Below are 7544 nucleotides of genomic sequence, written 5' to 3'. Positions count from 1 at the left end.
AGCATTTTCCTTTAAATGTTAATGAACTGTGCTGACCCCGCCTCTCTCTTCCAAGCTACTCTCAGAGAGACTGTTTACTTTAGCTGCATTCATCGTGAAACTTGCTAATTAGCACATTATTAGGAAAGGCGATTTGCAAGATTCATTAAAAACCTTAAACTCACTTTTTCTGTAGGTGAAGCTGGACCACGAATGATTCGTGTGAAGATAGACGCAATTAGGTAGATTGGGGGTGCAGAACTTACCCGGGATTCCACAGCGCCCAGAAGCACCGAAAACTGCGTAAATCCCCGAGGTAGGCGCGCTTCACAGCGGCAGGAATGGCTAAGACTGGGTCCCGGCACGCGCGGGGATAAAGTTACCAAAGGACGCCTGCGATAAGAGAAAGCGACAGTGCGCTGGAGCTTCATTATTTATATTCAACAACAAACACCTTGTCCAATAGCTTGAGGAGCGCGCAGTTAGGATTCCCACACCGTTTCCTGGAGGCCCCCAGCACTGCAACGATTTTGACATCCTACTTTTTGTCTGACACACCCAATTAGGTCTTGGATAGTTCTACTAATGAGCTGATGATCTGAATACAGGTGTGTTTTTTTTTGGGAGATTAAGGAGGGACAGGAAATACCTGCCATGTGTTGGGGGCCTCCAGGAACGTGTTGGGAAAAACCATGAATTAGGAGCAGTCTTGATGGTAAATCTGGTCTGGCGGTTAAAAACAATATGGTGGACTGGATGACAGCTCACTCAGGGTAAGACACCAGTCTAGGTCTGTTGTAACGCCCACAAAGACAGGCATTTGGAAGAAAGGGGTAAAAATTTTAGTAGATTTAAAACAAAATCCGACTGGGTGGATTTTTATATTATAGGGTGGTTGTGTACACCCACACTGCACAACACCACAGTCCCATTCAGTTCCAAACAACTTGTAAAAGTGCATTGTAGCACCAATGATCCTTTAATAGGAGGGGAGGATTAAACACAAATAAACTGCGTATGTGTGTCAATTATACGTGTCTAATGGTTCTCAGAATAAGCCATTTTTATACAAATTATATCTCATCCACTTAGGAATTTATTGAAGTTTTTCGCAGCTGAATATCTGGGAAATACAAATGACAAAAAAGTCAAACCAACGTTTGATATCGGTACCTGCTCCATCTCTTGAAGCTGCGAACACAGCTGGGATGAAGGTCTATATCCAAATCAGCACTGAGCTGAACTAAATCAGCGACTTACACATTCCAAATTAAACAGAAAGTAAGTCGCGTGGTGCATGAATCTATTTAACTTGCTCATTTGAAAATGCACATCATTAGACAAGAGAGTACTTAAAAAAAAAAAAAAAAAACATAATATGTAAACAGAACTAAGCAGATATCCACAGTGTGTACAGCCGTAACGATTATACGATCTCTGTTTAACCAATCCTGCATTGAACGCAGAGTTGTCAGCGGGACCGCACTATCCTATTAACATATGAGGACAGAAGAAATACAGGAAAATAAATCAAATGTTACGAAAGGCATATATACAATTAAATGCTAACCATATAAAGGTAGAAATGAAGAACGAATACAGAAAAATAAATAGCAGAAATAAATGTAGGTACGTAGACGAGGCAGGAAGTATAGCACAGAATTTGTAAAAATGACAGCTTTTGTACAACTCTTATTTGATTCATTTCTTTTATGCATATGCTGCATATTTATTTATTTATTTATTTAAGCATTGATTTATTTACTTTTTAATTCGAATGCCTGGGGCCTATTTATTTACAACATTCAATGGTTAGTTTATTTCATTTATTTATGCATTTATTCATTTATTGAATTTTATCACTTAAGTCACCTTCTTCATTCCCTCATGATATTGCAGCAGATCTACGAATCCTCTCCTTATACACAACCGGACAAAGGGTAGACAGGGGTGTAAAATAAGAGATTCATGCGTGACAGTGTAGGGACGCTCTCGTTATAATGGAAAACTGTTGTTGACGATCGGGAGGAACTAAGTGTGTCGACGTGACAGCTTTATAATGATTATTAAGGGAGGTCTTTTTCACATGTGGATATTTAAGACTAATACAACAGTTCATTAAATTAAATATTAAGTGACTTGCATTTGGCTGGACTACAACACATATTATTTGCCCACTGATTTTGCTGTCAATCATCAACAAGAAAATAGAGTTTCAAAACATGTGTTGAAGAACAAGGGGGGGGGGTGGCCCCCCCCCCCCCCCCCTTCCGAAGTCTGCATCACTCAAGTCATTGTTCTCTTCCATGAATGTATGTGTCAATCTTTGAAAAGACGAATCTGATTCAATTACAAACATTCATAACGGGACATGTCACAATTGAACTGACACAACTGAATGAATGATGTCAGTGATAAAACTGCACGTGATTGATGGACCTATCCTACTGGCACGTTTATGACTTTCATTTTAGTAAGGATAGTGGTATCTTGTTACTCGTTAATTAATTTAATTATTTTCTATTATTCAAATTATTTTTATGATTTAAAAGCATTAACCTCAAACAAGAATTTATGAATTTATTGCCACCCATGGCCACCTGTTAAACCCATTAAATTGCTTTCTGACAAATTACATCCTACAAGCCACCTTTTGTGTTCTTACCTCTGTAGTAAAGTTTTTTTTTATAGACGAATATGATGCATGTGCATTAGGTACATTGTCTTATTCTACTTTGTTTTTCATTCCGGTATGGTTTTAATTAGAAATAATTTTAACAAAAAAAAATATATTGACTAATATAATTTTACATATAAAGATGCCCATACTTTAATTAAAGTTCGAAAAAGTGTATATTAACAAGGTGTAAAAAATAAAATTCCCTGTAAATGTACTTTGAGCCGCAATATCATCTCGTCAAGGGGAAAAACGCTAATATTTGATTCACGAAAGCTTTGTTGTGAATCAATTGATTAGAAGGTGCAATCCTGACAATTATTTGGGACGGTGCTCCTCAACTTTTTATTTTTATTTTTTAAGAAAAGGTTAAGCTTAGAGCCGTTTTTTAACCACTTTTTATTTAATTTGAAAAAATAGAGCAAATTCTTTCAATTCAAATGTTAAATCGTTTTCAGCAAGAATTTCAGCAAAAGCAAACAATATAGTTGTGAATGCAAGAATAATATATTCAGTTTGATCATGCAATAGTCTTGCGGAGCGTTGTACATTTGTTGAATATTAACCATGTGAGACCTAAATTCACTTGTTTGAACACGACTGCTCAAAAATGGCTTCTAAAGATTTATGAAACATCATGCACATTCAAAAACCTCAGTACTCTAACATTTTTAATGTAAATGTTGAGTGAAGTGGAAATGTTAAGTACTGTAAGAGGTCTTTTCATGATGCTAACATATGCGGAGGTGTGAATTTGATAGGTGCTTTGATAATGAAATTAAATGGTGCTGTTAACATAAAAACCACGGCTAACGAAAGTCGCTTGAATCTGGTGTTCATGAAAGGGAACCCCGGGTATATGTTAATTATACTTAATTAGGGGGTTGTTTACAAGGCGGAGATCTGACACCAGTCAGCTGCGCACAATGCTCAAGATCATTTGTGATTTATAAAATTTTTAGCACACGTTCATTTCTCTAAATAAATCACGCTTTTTGAGAAATGATCTTAGAACAAATTTTAGGACGGTTTATACGCAAAAACTAGTTATAAATGAGGGCGCCGAACTAGAGTAACATGGCTGAAGACCTTTGGTTTATACCCTACACTTTAGTTTGGCTTTCTTTCCCCTTCCATCTCTATAGTTAGCTATAAGTTACTCTATAACAATTTCGTTTCAAAAATCATTAAGTTCTGTTCATGGAAGATTGTAAGATTATCATGTGAACAAAATGCACAATCATAAACTTTTGTATTGGCCTCACAAGAGCTTATAGTCTAGCAATACTATAGTAGCACAATATGCTGCCTACTCGAATGCAATATTGACACTGAGCAGGAATCAAGTATGAGAGAAAGCTGTAATAATGAGCAGCCCATAGAAGTAAACATATGGCCATAAATAGGAAATTTTAGACGAGCCATACAACTTAGTTCAACAACAAACAACAACAGAAACCAGGAAAAAACAAAAGTCAGTAAAATAGAGGTGTGCTACAGGAAATACGACCCAACACTAAGACTCACAAGACGAACAAAGGTAACACAGGGTGCACCTATATCGCGTGATGTGCGGTCCATTAGTCTGCGGGATACACATAAAACGGGATTGTGACAGTTGGAGTCAGGATGAGGGTGCGTGGCAGAGAAATCAAGATGGTGTGCACACTCGAATCGGAGAAGGTGGAGAACAAAGAGTAAAAGAGCGAGGTGTATGGGCCTTTGTGAATAACACCACTCACTGTCATGAGTTTCAACAATACACGTGAGTCCTCTTCAAATAACATTTCAGGCTTTCACAAACTATGGTCGTTATTCTGCACTAGCACCTGTAGTGCAAGCTCTTCATTTCTATGTCACTAGTCTTGCGCCAGACATAGACAAAATAGTACATTATTTATTATTTCTTGAAAACAAGCTGTTGATGTTAAAACTATAAATTATCCTCCCTTGTGAGCTAATCCTGACTTTTAAGTATACTAGAATGGCAATGATATTGTTGTTTTATTCTCTCTCTTTGCAGTGTACATGTACCATGACATAAATACAGTACAATGGGTGATTGTGCTGGACCAACTGTATACTCGTACAGCGCATATAAATCGCTTGCCAAGTTAACCTGTCTTCAAATACGGGGGGGGAAATATGAACATATATATAATATTATTTGGTTTTTGAAACTGTTTCTTCAATAATATATTATATTATATAGATATATATAGTGCTGCAACAGTCTGTTATACTGGTTTACCTTTGTACTTTTGTTATAATAGAACTGTTTGTTTCTGTGTTTGGCGTGCATGGCAGGACAAAACTGCACAAGCGCCCACACAATATCGAAAGAATTTAGGTTTATCAGTATAAGATGGCTTAACTCTCTGTAGGCTTAGAATCTCTCTTTAGCAATGTTACCTTTATTTATATAGATATACACCACACACACACGGTATTAACAATGCTTTGAGATACAAAGTACCTATCACAACCTCTGACTACAGACTGTTCTGTCAAAGTCAAAAAGCCAGTGATCATATCTTTACAGTTGACTGTGAGAAAGTGTTACGGAGAAAAATTCCTATTAACAAAAGGAATCCAAAGTCCTGAAGGGGGTAGAACCCAAGGTCCTGAAGGGGTTAGTTCCATATTTGCTTGACAAAATATTTTGTTCCTGTTCGGAATCACATGGATCATATTGACTATCCTTTTCAATCTCATTTCGGATTTTAATAGTTGTCCTAAAAACATCTACGTTTCGTTCTACAATGTGTGTAAAACAAAATTCTGACAAATTAATTAATCATTTAGCAGATATAACTTTTTAACAGACCTATTCATCACACTTTAAAGTTTTTTTTTACTATTTAATTTTTATTTAGGAATTAATTAGATATTTCAAGGTTTTAAATAGATTAGTAATTTTTAGGTCCTATATGCAAATTTATTTTTGCAATCACACTTGAAAAAGGTGATAACCTAGTTCCGTGAAAAAAATTTAAATGTGACCTCATAAAACCAGGTTTTTTGTTGTACTTTTTACCATGTAAGGACTGAAAGATCAATGAGAACAGGCAACATAATGATAAATAAATTTTGAAGATAAAAATCCTGAAAAATGTAATAGACGATTATTTTGGGTAAAAACACCGTTTCCCTCTCTTTCCCGTTTTACAACATACTGTCTTGTCACTGCGCATTAGACACACTGAAGCATGTGGCGCCATCAAATATGAATCGGAAACGCTGCATTTTGCGGTTTCTAAATGAAATACAATTTTAAATGTTCAATTCTAATTGTAAATTGAGACAAAAATGGGAAAGTTAATCTGAGATGATAATTTGTTGATGTTATGGCAAAGACTCGCGCAAACTTAAGAGTAGTTTCTGACCGTTTTTTTTTAATATTTTACCATAACATTGTAGGCTATTCGTTTTGTCAACATTTATACACACAATTACCTTGTACAAATCACTAACGTATATTATTGTGGGACTGACCAAACATAATTTGGATGTGGGACCGCACTAAAGATTTACCAGAAAATTTTTCTGTCTGAAAAACATACGTTACGTTACCTTCAGATGGCAAAGCGCAGTTAGAGAGTATTAGCTAACCACAGAGATGCTGTTTTACAGTAAGACAGAGCAACGTATTTCGACGTGTACAACACAAAAATATAAAACATATTGATTCAACACGACTGAGACTGGTTGAGTCCTGGACCTTTACTTTGGGGGTTTTGAGCGTATAACTCGTGTATTGCTCGGCTCTCAGTCTTCTATCCACCTCAATCTCTAGTTCACGCACGCGCTGAGCGCCCGGTGCCGTCAGCGCCGGGACTCTGGAGATTCTCCGGCCGTTGCGAAGCCAGTTGTTCTCCTCCTCTAACCGTGACATACACTTCTCCAGCTCCAGGGTATTCCCATAACCAGTTCTTTGCTTAGACATATTTTTGGAGAGTCATCGACGTGGTACCGCTGCATAGGTCTCAGAAAAGTCTCTCTGCAAAAACTCTCGCCTGCTTGACCGGGGTCTGCCCAACCGTCGCTGCCTCTGCCTCCGCCTCCTCCCCCCTCTCTTCGTCCTCATCTTCGCCATCAAAATTCTCAATCTTCGATGGCCCCGTGTCATCGGAGCGGATCGCCGCGGATTTTCTGCCGCCCAGCTCCGTGTTGAGGTCAGGTTCTTCGCGGCGTGCTCTCCATCAGAAACTGTGTGGGGTGTTGTATGGGGCAACGGGCAGACCTTTGGCGAACATTTCTGCGCGCACACGCGACGCACGGGCGGTCTCGCGTTATCTAGTTCTTTCTTCTCCTCCCAGGTTAATTTGAAGTAAGGCTTTCCAGCGGCGCTTCTTCTTGGAGGGTCGCCGACGCGGTGTTCTTCTTGCCCTGACGGCCAATCTGAGAGCCCCTCGTTGTGTACTCTCGTGCAACCAGATTCTCTCTTATTATGTTGTTTTGTCCGCAGGAAATCCGTCATCACTTGCTGCGTTCGCCAGCCTTGGGCTCCGGATCACCCCTATCCCGGCCGCGGCACATAAGATGTGTATTTACAGACACCAAACCCGGACAGATCTCAAACTGGTTCTTTTGCATGTTTCGAGGAGATCACTGTCAGAACATCCCTCTGGCCGCCCTCTGTGCTGTCATCCTCCGGTGTGCAGCTTCTTCTTTAATAAGCTCCATAACTTGTACCACTCCCACCTGAAGGAGATACAAGTTTGTGATCAGTGAGATGAGGGGCATCCCTCTAAAATGGAGGGTATAATATAAATCAGGTTCATAAACGCTTGTCATGGTAAAACAATTCACCAAAACATGAGAAAAAGGGAATGCTTTTTCTAAAAGTGAACGAAAATTTTTAAAAATAAAACAGCGTTAACAAACT

General features: G+C 38.5%; 1 pseudogene; it reads right to left on the bottom strand.

Moving 5' to 3' along the window:
- Positions 1 to 6336: 6336 nt before the first annotated feature.
- On the bottom strand, positions 6337 to 7342 carry LOC122143572 (annotated as a pseudogene).
- Positions 7343 to 7544: the final 202 nt, after the last annotated feature.

Source organism: Cyprinus carpio, unplaced genomic scaffold (genome assembly GCF_018340385.1).
Source record: "Cyprinus carpio isolate SPL01 unplaced genomic scaffold, ASM1834038v1 S000006454, whole genome shotgun sequence".
Taxonomy (NCBI): Eukaryota; Metazoa; Chordata; class Actinopteri; order Cypriniformes; family Cyprinidae; genus Cyprinus; species Cyprinus carpio.
This window is presented reverse-complemented; position numbering and strand designations above follow the sequence as displayed.